Below are 12,986 nucleotides of genomic sequence, written 5' to 3' on the forward strand. Positions count from 1 at the left end.
TGGAAAACCAAACTCTGTGATTATAGCTGCAGCTGTGGGGCTCAAGCAATTAAGGGATAAATTCAGTATTCATTTAGAGCAAATGACTCCAGCCTTCATAGCTATTGAACAAAATCTGAAACCCCATGGTGTGGAAAATCAGGAGATAAATACAAGTAAGCCCCATATATATTTCTCATTAAATGGTACATATGCCACTTTGATGATGCAGCGGGAGAGGAGAGAAAATGAAATGTTGTGTCTTCATATAGTTAGTATTATCAAGTCCCCAGACAAAAATAAAGAAATGGACCCAAAATGCAGAATGTGGGACGTTCATGTCTGGCTCCACTGCTTCCACCCAGAGCATGTAGCACAGGCATGCCTATCTGAGGATAGCCACAGCCCAGGGGGATGAGAGCACACCACACAGGAGGTCTGGGAGTGCAGCAGGAGCAGGAACTGTTCCTGAACAAGACCCAGAATGAGCTCTACTTATGGGTGGAGAAGCAGCATCCCACCCTGAATCTATCGTGTTGTAGGATGGGGAGAGGAGAAAGAGGCATTTTGACTACTGAGAGACCTCTGCACAGTTTAGTAGTGAAGACCAGTGAGACGAGAGCAGCAGGAAGGCTGGGTCTCTGTGTGAGCAACCGATGGCCCAGGCAGGCATACCCAAGCCCATGTTGATGTCTGTGCTGCCGGGCTGTCGTGGTACCCAACGTGGCTGGATGAAGCTAGCTCACCTCCACCCAGCTCTGATCACGCTTCCAGCTGGAGAGGCAGACAGAGCCTCGGGTGCAAAAATATGCACTCGAGGGGCTTGAAATCCTCCTGCTGCCACTAGCTGTCAGGTGAGAGGTGACACTGGAGCAGAGCTGCTGAGCACAGAGAGTGTTCACCGAGAGGGAACAGCACACTCCGGAGTCCAGCCTTCCTCCTGCCTCATTCAAATGAATGCTCAGCCAGTGAAGGTGCCTTTGCTTCTGCTAAATATCAATGCTGACTTCATGGATGCTGCCCTTCCATGTTTTATTGGCACCTGCTGGAAATCTCTGGCCACATCTGTGGTCTAAATAATTGCAGCCTCCCAGCAAGAAAGGATATGGGGGCAGCACAAACATTTGAATGTTACAAATGGGACTCTCCAGCAGGCACTGGTTGCTCTTCCCTAAACTTCTTTCTAGGACCATAAAAGAGTAGGAAGAGATCAAGTCCTGCTCTCTACCATGCATCCTAAAGCATGGCTTTATTGGTAATTAAAAACTACATCTCAGCTTAATTTTCTTCCCACACTTGTCTATATTCTATCTTACCCCCATCTCAAAGAGGCATGTCAGTCCTTTCATATCCTCACTGGAGTTCACAGAGGTTTGCCAGCATTCATCAGAGGCAATTACCTCTGCTTCTCTAGGCAGGGATATCAGACCTGAGCCTTGGGTGACTCACTGCAAGATCACAAGATTGCTTCCCCCTGCGAGGTTCTTCCAGACATCTCCTTTGCCTGGAGATCTCAGCTGCCTTCGGTCATTCCTCGCCTGGGAAACTCTCCTGGCAAGGGGCAAGCCCTAACTGCTACCCAAGCCTGTGTATTCCCTGTCCCTGTCTTTTGACCTCACCAGGTAGAAATGGTTAGAGGGTTACAGGCTGGTTCTGACTAGGAATTGTCTAGCCAACATTTTCACATTTTGTTAGATTAGCTTTTTCCAATGGATTTTTGGGTGGAAGAGTCCTGTTTTGGTGACCAGTTACTGCAGTGCAGCCAGGGCTGCTGGACCCCTGGCCTGTTCTCAGCAGCTGGTCTGGATGAACCTTGGAGTAAACCAACCACACTGACCACTCCTGACTTGGACGTCTCCAGGATTCCCACCTGCCTGCTGAGAAGAAACGAGTCACATCTCCAATCCTTGCAGCTCTGATGCCCAAAAAGCCCTGGTTGGAAGGAGATCTCTTTTGAGATCCCTTGGCTCTATGGCAAGAGAGATCCCTCAGAGACAAACAGACATGCTGTATCTTTCATTTAGGAGAGAAATGACTTGTAATTTCCTACAGGAAAAGTTTTCTGTCCTACAGAAATCCTAGGATTCAGTGTGGGTCATAACAAAAACCTATTTTAGAATATTTGCCGGAAGTATTCCAAAGTAGTAAAAATATATGCCCCAGAAAAGATACTGAGTTTCAGCAAGCTATAGCACTTGGAAAGTGAATTCTATTGATATTACGCACATATGAGGCAGATACTTTTTTACCATTTATGTCATTATTACTTACTAATAAATCACACAGAATTACAGAGTGTCAGGGATTGGAAGGTACCTTGAAAGATCATCTAGTCCAATTTCCCTGCCGGAGCAGGAACACCTAGATGAGGTTACACAGGAAGGCGTCCAGGCAGGTCTTGAATGCCTCTAGAGTAGGAGACTCCACAACCCCCCTGGGCAGCCTGTTCCAGTGCTTGTTACCCTCATCATGAAGAAGTTTCTTCTCATATTTAAGTGGAACCTCCTGTGTTCCAGTTTGTACCCATTGCCCCTTGTCCTATCATTGGTTGTCACCGAGAAGAGCCTGGCTCCATCCTCGTGACACTCATCCTTTACATAATTATAATCATTAATGAGGTCACCCCTCAGTCTCCTCCAGGCTAAAGAGCCCCAGCTCCCTCAGCCTTTCCTCATAAGGGAGATGCTCCACTCCCTTCATCATCTTTGTTGCCCTGCGCTGGACTCTCTCCAGCAGTTCCCTGTCCTTCTTGAACTGAGGGGCCCAGAAGTGGACACAATATTCCAAGTGTGGTCTCACCAGGGCAGAGTAGAAGGGGAGGAGAACCTCTCTTGACCTACTAACCACCCCCCTTCTAATACACCCCAGGATGCATTGGCCTTCTTGGCCACAAGGGCACAGTGCTGGCTCATGGTCATCCTGCTGTTCACCAGGACCCCCAGGTCCCTTTCCCCTACACTGCTGTCCAACAGGTTGTTCCCCAACTTGTACTGGAACCTGGGTTTGTTCCTGCCCAGATGCAAGACTCTACACTTGTCCTTGTTATATTTCATTGAATTTTTCCCCACCCAACTCTCCAGCCTGTCCAGGTCTCGCTGGATGGCAGCACAGCCTTCTGGTGTGTCAGCCACCCCTCCCAGCGTGGTGTCATCAGCAAACTTGCTGGCAGTGCACTCTGTTCCCTCATCCAAGTCGTTGATGAATATATTGAATAGTACTGGTCCCAAAATAATACTGGTCCCAAATATTTTTGTTATTAAGCTCAGTATGACAACACAGACTCTCTGTGAGTGCTGGCTGAAGGCATCCTCCCCTCTGAAGCCTGCATCAACCTTGCAGAGATCCTGACTCTGCAAATACACACTCCTGGCCCACCAACCTGCATGTACCTCCAGTGCTCCAAGCAAGTGCTTGCAGAAGAGCAAAAGAAATCTGGCTGTTTAAAAGAACACAAACCTCCAGCACATCATCCCAGTCTGGTCAGGGAGCAGAGCATTTCACATGCACCTACGATACTATGAAATGAAGTTGGAGAAGTGATGGGTGTCCACTGGGATAACTCCATGAGGATCACTCCCCCTCTGTTTCTTCCCTTCCCCTCCAAGAAGCCCATCAGGTAGCAGAGATTTCTGCTGCTCTGCAATAATGCAGATGCACTGTCTGTAGGTCTGGCTTTGGGTGGCTGCTGTGCAAATACACTGGATTTGTGTTCTGGGATTGGGAAGGGAAAATGAGCAATAAGGAAAGCAACCGCCTGAAAATAAACCACATCTGAGTAAAGAGATGAAAGTCACTAAGGGATAATCTAGTTTTGTGCAGAAGGAAAATCTAGGAAGCTGCAAAAGGGCCTGGCTCTCACAGGGGCTAGGAAACTCCTGGGGAGATTCACCCCACACATGGGGTGCTGCCTGCCGAGTCCTGTCCCATCAGTGCTGACTGAGCAGGGCACAATTGCTTTACACAAAGCATTTCCCTGTGAAATAAATATAGCTCTGGTTGCAAGGAAGCTGCTTGGTCATAATACGCACCACTGATTGCAAAGTTGCACAAGAAGAAGCTGCTTCTGACGTCAGCGAGAGCAGCTTGGTGAGCACCCCAAAATGGCAGGGGGGAGCTGGGCAGCAGCGCATGTCCTGCAGAGTTTCCCACATCACGCTGAAGGGAGACTTATTTTTAAAGGCCTCAAATCTCAACCGAGTGAGCAGAGAGGGAAAACGTACACAAGGCAAAAATGCAAACGTCTTCTGCACACTCCTTCACAACGTGCACATATGTGCTCAGCTGTTGGCAGCGAGGGTAAAACAAATGAGCTGTCACTTCCATCTCGGGCACTGCCAGTGACAGAAAAATCTTCTGATAATAGGGACAGATTTCCAATGAGGAAAACAGCTCTTTTTTTTTGACTGGCACTTCCCTGTTTTCTGAAACCTGTTTTTGTCTCCTTAGCCAGTGTGTACATCCCCAGCTCCTGTTCTTTAAAGGTGGACAATAGTCGCTTTACTGGTAGGAATTACCTCTGTGATATGAAGAGGACAGGGACATGAAAAGCAGGCTTGTCTGACAGGGCAAGCCTTTCCATCACAGCAAAACACTGCGGTGCATAACAGGCTGCAACACTGTTTTGGTGCCCATTGTTCCTTTGCATAAAAGCCTTTGAACCGGAGTCAGTAATTATGGGAGCCTCACTGTGCACAGCTCCTCAGCTGCTGATACATTTATCAGTGGAGCATCAATCTGACTTGCTTCCAGGAGGTTTAGATGGCATGGGGTCATGCTTGCATCAGCTAATAAACTCCTCAGAGCTGGGATGATCTCTTTCTTTTGTACCTATGAAGCAGACAGAATCAGTGAAGTCCCTATCGCTGATTTAAATAGCTGTCTCAATTCAGCAAAGACAACATATAAGTCTTTAAAGCTTGGGGACGGCAGAGGCATTGTGAAGTTGCAGAAGTGCTTTCTGCCGTTTTCAGGAGGTGGAAAACAGAGGGTTTTTTAAACTAACAAATAAATCTTGCTATGCTAAAATATATTTTTTTTCATGAAAACACAAAGCTTTGCTTTCCTCTTGCCCTGTCTGAACTTTGGCTGAGTATCACTGGCAAACAAGTGACCTAGAAACAGTCACTAGCCACAGCAGGATCCTCTTTGACTCCCTTACCTGTGAGGAACAGGGACGTTGGGCAGCAGGGCAGTCCCTCTGATTTATCCTAGGGTGAATCAGCAAGCCTCAGCCTCCTTAAATACCCTAAGGATTTCTGAAATCTCTCTTATTTTGTGCAATTTATTGCTAATTGTACAGAGCTAGGAGATCCAGTGCTCTAACCATCAGATACATGAAGTATTGCAGTTCAGGACAAACTGCAAGGAGAGGGTGAGACATAGCAACTAGCTAGCCTCTGCGCTAGCTTCTCAGCTTGCTCATGCTAGGGGTAGAAAAGGAAATTTTAAAGCAAAGAGCAGTTTTTGATGCAAATTTAATAGGTATAAACTGGACAAAAGTCAAGACAGACTGGAAAGTAGAAGATGGTTTCTTGGCCACAGAGCCTGGAGATTCTGGAGAGGTTTTCAGCTGGAACAGTGTGAGGACAAACCCCTCCCCTTGAAGACTGAGCATGTCTTGTTTATGAAAACAGCTGGATGACAAAGTTGTCTAAAATAGAAGGTAAGTGGACATGAGTCAGGAGGCCCCTTCCAGCCCCACGTTCAAAAGCAGTTTCAAAGGACTGCTGTACGTTACAATTACAATCATGCTGGGGATGGCTCCCAAGCTTTGCTCAGCTCCACAACACTCATCTCTATGAGAAATTTGGACTATACTGTGTGCAACATGTATTACTCCACTCTAATTGCAACAGAGACAAGCATAGACTTGGTTAGAAACTGAACACGGTTTGTCTCATTGCTTTCAACGGCCAGTGTGGAGAAGCACCTATGCATTGGCTTTTCCTTCCTAACAGAGTCTTTAGTCAGGGGTCTGGCCTCACAATCGTCACTTTTTTCCTAGGACAATTGGGCAGAGAGCTGATTTCCTTACTGCCTGGGCTAGGACAAGGACTCTGTCCCCATCAGCCACCCGCAGGTTTGGGCTCACAAAAACTGACCCAAGACACTAGGGGTGGGGGCACAGCACCTCAGCAGACAGCCCCAAACCCATGTCATGGAGGCAGCATTCTGATCACAAGGAGATGGCTAGTCAAGCTCTGAACATATCAAGGAGGATCTGTTTTGTCCTCTGCTCCAAGGAGATGAAAGGCACCCTTAAGATGGGTGAGAAGACAGCCAGGTCATTTTTACCTCCATGCTGCTGCTGGACATCTCCCACGCCCACGAGCTGGAGTGGGGATCTCACGTAGATACACTGGGGTGAACATTTCCTTATCTTGAATTTTGCTAGAGGACACTCAACTGAAGTTAGCTTTCTTGAAATAGAAGGCTGTTTTTGCAGCCAAGGCACATTTTCAGTTATTAGGGTTCCTATTATGCTTTCCGCAAGGTTTGCAAGTGTCCCACCCAGACTGCTATTGGAGTGCTTTGCACAGTGCCAAAAATCTCCTCAGTGGTTCAAACTGGAATAATTTTTTACCGCTTCCTTTCTTGACACCGTTGCATCTGGTGCAGAAAGTTTACAGGGTGCCATTTACATACAGAGAGATATGATGCGATATGATGCTTCTGTGACTGCAGAAAGTTGCTATCTGCCTGCCTGATGCTGTGATATCTGGATTGTGCCACACGGTCTGGCAGTTCCAGACATCTCGCAATGCATATCAGAAGTCTCTGGGGAAAAAAAAAAGGCAGTCAGGGAGTGCTGAGAGTCAAACAAAGGTAGAGTTTATGGGAAAGTGAAGGGGAGGGGGGCAAACAAGAGCAATAGGAAGTTAGAGTTTGCACAAGCCTGGTCATGCCTTGGGTACCGGTTCTACCTGCCCGCCGCCTGACCACAGCCCAGTTGTCCCAGTGACTGCACTGGGAACCGAGGCGCGGAGCACCACTGTGAGAACAGGGTTTGTTTGCTGAGGATGTTCCTGCAGAGGGGAGGTGGCCGAGACGCGCTGCCATGAGCGCGTCAGTCATCCATCAGGCCTTGCCAAAGGCCCCTGTGCCGGCACCAGAAGTGGCTCTGGAAAGGAAACACTTGTTCACTGGTGACATGTCTCTTGTAGAGCTTGGGAAGTAACTGTTTGTGGGATGGTGACAGAGGAGGATTCGGTGATCTCTGCATCTGACCTTGGGGTGCATCTAGTTACTGAAAGGGGTGGCAGAGGAGGCCGTGGTGACATGACCAGGTATATTCACATATCATCACAGCTTAGCATCATCCCCTCTTTACAGAAGAGAAACGACCTCCCCTATCCAGAACATCTGCCTTTCTCCTGCCCTACAGACTATAAGGATCTGGCCAAGCTCTAAGCTTGGTGAGAAGAAGCAGCACTCAACTAAAATAGCAAACACCTGGGCATGTGAGCCCTTCTCCATTTTGAAACAGAAGTAGCAGACTCCAAAGCCAATTACAAGATGAGATTAACTGTTCTGGGTTTCATTACTTGTGTATCAGTTAGGCCATCCCAGAAGGAAAAGTCACTACGAGCTATGGAGTAGAAAGGGCATTAGTGGGATGGAGTACAGTAAGACAGTCATCTCCCAGGGAAGGACAAGCATCCTGTGCTCCCCACCATCCTCATTTCCCCAATTACTTCTCAAGGTCTGGAGACAAAGACTGTGCACTTCTGCTTTGTTTCTGCTGAAGATAGCAAGCAGAGGGAGGCTGAGTACCCAATCTGCAGGTTGTCTGAGGCCTGAGAGTGCCCCAGCTACAAAAACCTTCTGGAAGAACTTCACTGGAGCACAGGAAATGGAGCAGGAACACAGGGCTTGGTTCCCTCCAGCCTAGAAATCTGCCGAGCTCTTCAGAGCTACCAAAAAAAAAAAGGCTACCACCACTTTTTTTTTTCACCCAGAGGGAAACGAAGACCAAGTGGCCTTTTGTACCTGCTTTATGTACAATGCAATGACTGTGTTTACGAAATGTTGGAGCATGTGGTTCCAGAGATGCAGACCCTGTGAGCGGGGACCCAGGGCATCTCTTCCTGGCTCTGGGAGCAGCTTTTCTCATGACTTACAGAAGGTCACAGGCACAGCCCTGCCAGGCCGCCCTCAGCCTGCTGTCTCAGGTGACTTATGCAGAATAAGTGGCTGCTTTCGCCTCAAATGCGGGTTCTGCTTGAGCCTGGGCTGTCACAGCCTGCTCCTTCTGCTGCCGAAATCCAGGCTCAAGGGAGCTTCTGCAGTTTTACATGCGGGTTTCACCACTGCTGTTTCCCAGCTCTTTCCTCACCATCTCCTTGGAACCAGCTGTCAGAAGAGATTCCAGCCCACAGCCGGTTAATCACACACAATTAACATAAACCTGAGTGCAGTGGGGAATAAATGAAAGCTGGGAAAGCCCCCTGTTCTCAGCAGCTGGATGAGGCAATTTACAGAAAGCCTGGAGGCGTGGGGAAGAAGGAGCCTTTCATGAGGTTGCAGGTCCATGTGAAAGGGGGGATGAGGGCAGTTTGGGGCAGCACTCCTGGCCCCCTCGGCCCCAGTACTGTGGGCCAAGGCAGGACAGCTGGTGAGCTGCCCACCCTGGACACCAGCCCCACTGCAAAGGGTGACCTGAACCACCGGGAGGGCTGGGATGCAAGAATACAATGGTGCTCCCAATCTGCCGATGAAGAGTTACACGGAGCAGGGGTGTGATTTGCAGAAGCTGGATGCAGTTTTCCAGAGCCTCAGTCTGGTGTTGTAGAGCCAGGGCATATGGGGCAAGGGAAATGTCCAGGCTGATAGGTATGGGTATGGTTTGACACTTTTGGGTTAACTTCCCTCAGAGATGTTCTCCAGGGCACACACTGTAGGTTTTCTCCTGCCAGTGCTGGTGCTCAGCTGATGCCCTGGGGAGTTGGTTCAAGGAGCTGCATGAGCAGAAAACAAATTCCAGAAAAACGCATAGCTTTTTTTTTTGCCAGCATGTTTCGAGGGGGGGAAGTGCTACTGTAATGAAAGCAGCCGAAGGGTGGGCCTAACCCTTCAGCTGTAGGACAGGCTGAGTTGTAATGCCCAGCTGCTCCCTTGGGCTCATCTTTCAGCTCTGTAGACTGCTGCTCACTCAGGGCTACTGCTCTGTCTTGCACCCTTGGCTGGAGGCTCCCACCAACACAGAAGAGCAGCCTGGCTGAAAGCTCACCCAACAGGAAATAGGAATGTCCCTTCCAGCCTGTCCCACCAAGTGGATGTGGCTGGAGCTTGGCCATATGGGGACCAGCACCCATGTGAAGGAGCCCAGCTCACCTCCAGTGCATGGAGACAAACATGTTTGGCAGTCTGGGGGAAGCTGCAATCAGTTGTGAGATATCAGCTGTGAAGTACAGCATGTGAGATCTTAGATCGATATCCTTGCATCCAGGGCCTTGTGGAGGAATAGGAGCCTAGTGGTGAAAAAATACTGATGAAAACAAATGACTATTTTCTTGGTACTTGAGTTTCCTTCTGGACCTCACCCAGTTGCCCCAGGGCCGGCCAACAGTGGAAGTTTCACACATACGCAACAGGCAACACTTCGAATGGCACTATTTGCCTTCATTGACCATTTCCAAGCAGAGTCCTTCCAATGCTTACTCATTTTCTTGATGGCCAGGTATTTGCAGGAGTTTTACAGCCTTGTGTGCTTAAGACAGTAATGTGGCTGGAATGCAACAGGAAAGGAAGAAGATAAAGCCTTGCTGCCTGAGAATGTGCATATCCAGGGTGATGGGAAGAATTATTTGGGGCACACACATTGTGCCAGCTCTTCCCTTTATCTACAGGGTTGTGCTCTGAGCAGATCCTGTCTCTGATGGGTCCCTTAGCATCTGAACAAGGAGATACGGGGAAAGAGGGTGGAAATTGCATGGCTGAGCAGCAGAGTGCTGATGGAAGGATCAGTTAGAGAATATATGGCAGGCAAGAGGCAATTCCTGGGCAAATCTTTTACCCATTTAAAACAGATGAGCCCAGACTTCAGAGTAAAGGGGAAAGACCTCCCCCTCTCCCAAAACCCTAGGACAAGAGGGAAAGGAAGCTTTGTTGACAGGGTGTAATTCTACAGCATAAGCAGGGATAGTTTCTAAATATGAGAGAGAACCAGTTCAAACTGGTTTAACAGAAACTTCGTGCATCAAAAACCTCTAGTGAGGACATTAGAATAAGAGCGTTGCATCCTCAGCAGCAGCTCACATCTGCTTGGCTGCAGAGCCACACAGTCCATACAAAGACCGCATAGCTCCCCAAAGCATCTACCTCTGTCTTTAAGCCTCCTCGAGCGTGTCGCCAGTGCCCCTTCATTCTCTAATTTTGCAGCCACCTTGAAGGCAGAGAAAAGGGTTGTGTGGAGAGTGGAGAGTCTTGGAAGGCAACGCTACTAGCTTCAGAATTTGATGACACTCTGCAAAAGGACTGTTTTGGCTTGCTTTGATTTTAATGAAGGCTCTATTGCCTGAAGTCTTCTGATTGAAGGAAAAAATACCCTCTTCTTTCTTTCAAAATATCAAGAGGGAGAAGCACTTACATGTTTGTTTGTTTGGGGTTTTTTTTAAGTCTTACTGTCAAGTTTCTGCTGCTGGACTGGTGACCCTAGGACCTGGGTCTGGCTCTGTATAACCCATACAAAACGAAAGGGAAGCAGACCCAGGGACAGAGGACCCACAAGAGGCTTGAGAGACCAGAGGTCAATTCTCTGTTCTTCTAAACTGGGGTGTCAAACTCATTTTCACCGGGGGCCACATTGGCCTCGCGGTGGTTGCCTTCAGAGGGCCGAATGTAATTTTAGGCCTGTATAAATGTAACTACTCCTACTCCTGTTCAAAACATTGTACCAGCTCTCCCCTGTCTTGCAGGTGGCTATGAGGCTTCAAGAGCAGGGGAGTATGGTAATATGGACCATAATATTACCACAGATGGGGAGAGAGGGAGCAGGACCCCGCATCTTATGGAGCTCATAGAAGCCCAGAGCATCTCACACCAACTCCAGCAGTGCACAATGTCCCTTCAGGTTTGACAGTACAGTGTCCAAGGTAACACCATGTGGGATATTAAGATATTGTTGCCCCCTCTTGTGGACATCTCAAAGGAGCTGGTAAACCACACTGGGCAGCTACTCTGAGTAACGCCATAATGAATAAAAAATGCAGCAGTACAGCCCGGAGCTGGCAGTGGAAGTGCAGGCAGGAGGCAGGCAGCAGAGTTCGGGTCCCCTGGTGATGCAGCTGGGGGAGGGAAGGGCTCCCACGATGGCTCTGTGAGAGGGACACTATCATTTAAAGAAAAGTTTCTGGCTAGGGGAGTCCCAGCAGCTCAAATTCCTGGGCCAGTGTTTTGCTTCAACCGTTCACAAATGTTTTTTTAACAATCCTAAAGCAGCCGGCAGGTGGGTCAGGTGTGTCAGGGCAGAGAACAAAGACACAGACACTTTGTCTGCACTGAGACTTGTAGAAAATTTCCCCTCTTGTTGCCGGAGCGCCTGGCTGGCTCCAGCAGAGCTCCTGGCCTCTGCAGCTCCTGGCAAATGCTTGCTGTCATTCTGTATATCTTCTCATGTAGGCTGGCTCTGGGCAACTTAGTGAATATGGTAATTAAATGTTGGGTCTGGCCTCTGTGAAATCTCCTAGAGCTGTTACAGGAACCAATGGTGAGTTTCAAAACTCCTGACACAGCTGGAGATGAGGACATCTTGGAGAGGCAGCCAATGACTGAGGGCAACAGAAACTCTGTCACACCTTAGGTGGCACCTTGTCCAGGAAACAGCCATTTCCCTGTGACACTGGTCAGCCAAGCTTCTTTGAAAAAAGGTTCCTCCTTGCCCTTTTAGACCTCAGATTTGATCTGCTATAATTTCTATAGCTGAGTGTATTTCTCCCTGACTATAAGCTCTTACAGTAACATGCAGTTCTGTGCTTGATGACCAAGGGACAACATTCCCAATTTCTCTCTCTGTTTCTTCAAAGAGAAAAAAAGAGTCTCTGGCAAGTTTTTGTAAGCTGTTTCCCACATGAACACTGCTCTAGCATGCAATGTTTCCATACTGCATTCTGGCCTAACCATGGTACTTCAAATCTGCCTCTGCTCTGTTTAGGTGCTCAAAGCACGCTGCAGTAGGAGCGAGGGGGGGAAATTACATTCAAGCTTTCTCTTTATGTTATGCAGAGCTTGCCTACAACTCCATTCCTCCTTCCCCCAGCTTTAGAGCTCTCTTTTTAACCTAAATGAACAGTTTGACCTCAAAGCCAAAATAATTTATTCCTTAAGCAATTAATTAGGCTGGAGAGCTGAAGTAACTTATTGGAAAGTATCACATCACAGTGGCTTTTGTGCAGGAGGCAATATTCTGGCCTGCCACTGTGGAGCCATCCCTTGTCATACGGGGGCGGCTGCTGTGTTTATTTGCAGATTTATTTGCTTATTGTGTCACAGGGAAGCCAGAGGCACCCGATGTTTAGCTGTGAGCTAATGCTTCCTGCCTCCAGCCCAGCAGTCACGCAGAGCCTGTGAGGTCCCCTCCAGCCCTCTGGGATTAACTCGGCCAAAACCTCGGGCAAGCCCTCTTTCCTGGACGAGGTGGGTCACAAGCTTTGCTGGCAGGGAAGGGATGAGAAGTCTGCCTTTTGCAGCGATGGAGGCCACCAGCAGATCAGACCAGGCACTTGTGAACGGGCAGCAGGTTTCCCTGATGGAATGGCACAGTGGGCAGGAGCACAGCTCTGTAAACCACACGAATACCCTCAAAAACACTGACCTCGGTGGGTAAGGCATTACCTGCACTCACTGCAAGGACAAGGGGCCAACCGCAGAGCCCCAGGAACCTCCTGACCACAGAGTGGCTGCACTGGGGTGACAGGCTCAAGGGAGACACACTGGGGAGCTCTGTGCCCAGATGTGCAGCTCTGCCCAAAAATGACCAAGGCTTATCACATAACTGCATGGTTCTGGCT

The sequence above is a fragment of the Streptopelia decaocto genome (assembly GCF_964273445.1).
Source record: "Streptopelia decaocto genome assembly, chromosome: 7".
In the NCBI taxonomy this organism is placed as follows: Eukaryota; Metazoa; Chordata; class Aves; order Columbiformes; family Columbidae; genus Streptopelia; species Streptopelia decaocto.